General features: G+C 38.9%; 1 non-coding gene across 1 annotated transcript; it reads right to left on the reverse strand.

The window, feature by feature from the left end:
• Window positions 1-862: 862 nt before the first annotated feature.
• Window positions 863-967, reverse strand: LOC120360820 (small nucleolar RNA U13). The gene has a single exon (XR_005577237.1). It is a non-coding gene; the product is annotated as a small nucleolar RNA U13 (small nucleolar RNA).
• Window positions 968-1,639: the final 672 nt, after the last annotated feature.

The raw sequence follows: 1,639 nt of genomic DNA on the forward strand, positions 1-1,639 counted from the left end.
ATGAAGTCTTACGAAAATGAGCACTGTGTTCTTTCTATCATGTAATTGCTACTCTATGTTAGTTCAAAATGAAACAGATGTTTACTGAAAACAAAAGTGAAGCACCTTAGTTTCCACTATTGAAAAATAAAGATTTCTAATATGTTATCCTTCTAGCATCAAAACCCCATAATTGATTTATCAATGAACCAATAAACTTGGTAGCTGTGATGGTGTCACTCACAACAATCCCAGTTATGTTTGCTCATGGAGTCATCTCAAGAAAGGAGTGCCTACCAAAGGAAAAGCTACACAGATGTCACTGTCTGTTCATGTCTCATGATCTGATTAGAAATCATGTGCACTAATGCAACTCAGCTTACTCATCAACCAAGTATTGATGCCACGAGTTTGCCTCAAAATATTTCATTTTAGTAAAGTGTTAGAACTGTTCCCTTGTAGACAATATGCATTTCAAAGACGTCTTATTTTTTTCCCAAATAATCACATAATCAGTACTCTTGTCGATTCCCCAAAAACTCTCAGTAAGGCAGATTGTTATATTTTGAGAAGCACTCCCATGCTGAATTTTCCCCCAAATCGTAAGTCCATTCTAAAACACACACTTCACTGTGGTCGCATTTATTATCATTAAATCTTCAGTATATGAATGGTGTAAATTGGAGTCAAATGAAAGAAAATAGGGACGGAAATCAAACTATTACAGGTGCACATGAAGAGAGTGACTTTTTTTGGTCTTCAATTTTGAAGGGAATATCAGGGAGAGTAATTCTGATATGGAATTGAGTTGGGATATATTTCTTTCCCAGAAGAAATTCCTATGGAAGGCAGACAATTATCAGAAATCCACCCCCCCACCCCAGGTCAGATGGGTAATGTACCGACATCGTAACAAGGTTCAGAGGGAGGCATATATCACATGTGCTCATGAACACCCAATCATCATGCTCATGAACTACAAAAGGACCAAATTACCAGAATCTTAATGGACACAGGGATGGTTGTTTATAGGACATTGAGATTCTCATAACAAGAGACATCCCTGTTGGGAAGCAGGCCATAGACATAGTAGATGGGGTCTTTACTGAGGGACTGGGAAGTGAACAGTGTGAACTGAAACAAGAAAAAGATTCCTTGTGCATTTGGTGGTACAATCTGGGGAATGACTGTTAATTCAGATGGACTACTTGGCTGTCAGGGCAAAAGATGTTACTTCCCAATATTTCTTCTACTTTAAAAAGTTTCTCACTCCTCCAGATGTAAAGAAGACATGGAAACAGGGAGGTGATATTACACATTGAGAATAAAGAAAGCTAAAAGTTATCTCTAAGCCAAGAAGGTAGATGACATTATGAATTTCTGAGACTGGTTAGTGGCATATAAATAGGACTTCTTGTGACTGGTAAATATGTGCATGGACCCAAGCTTGGAAAGGCTGGTGACTGTGAGCAGGAAACATGAGACTCCATCTTGTACTAGTGACAGAGATGGTCTTTCCTGATAATGTTTCATTGCCCAACGTCTCAAGTAGCCCTTGCATTGACCTCACTTGGCTCAACTCTGTTGTAGTTGCAGCTGGAGAGTCTATCACTTTTGCCAAATGGTTCAGGGAGGCTAATGAAGGCTTTTTGGCTTCGCT

Source organism: Saimiri boliviensis, chromosome 7, assembly GCF_048565385.1.
Source record: "Saimiri boliviensis isolate mSaiBol1 chromosome 7, mSaiBol1.pri, whole genome shotgun sequence".
Classification (NCBI taxonomy): domain Eukaryota; kingdom Metazoa; phylum Chordata; class Mammalia; order Primates; family Cebidae; genus Saimiri; species Saimiri boliviensis.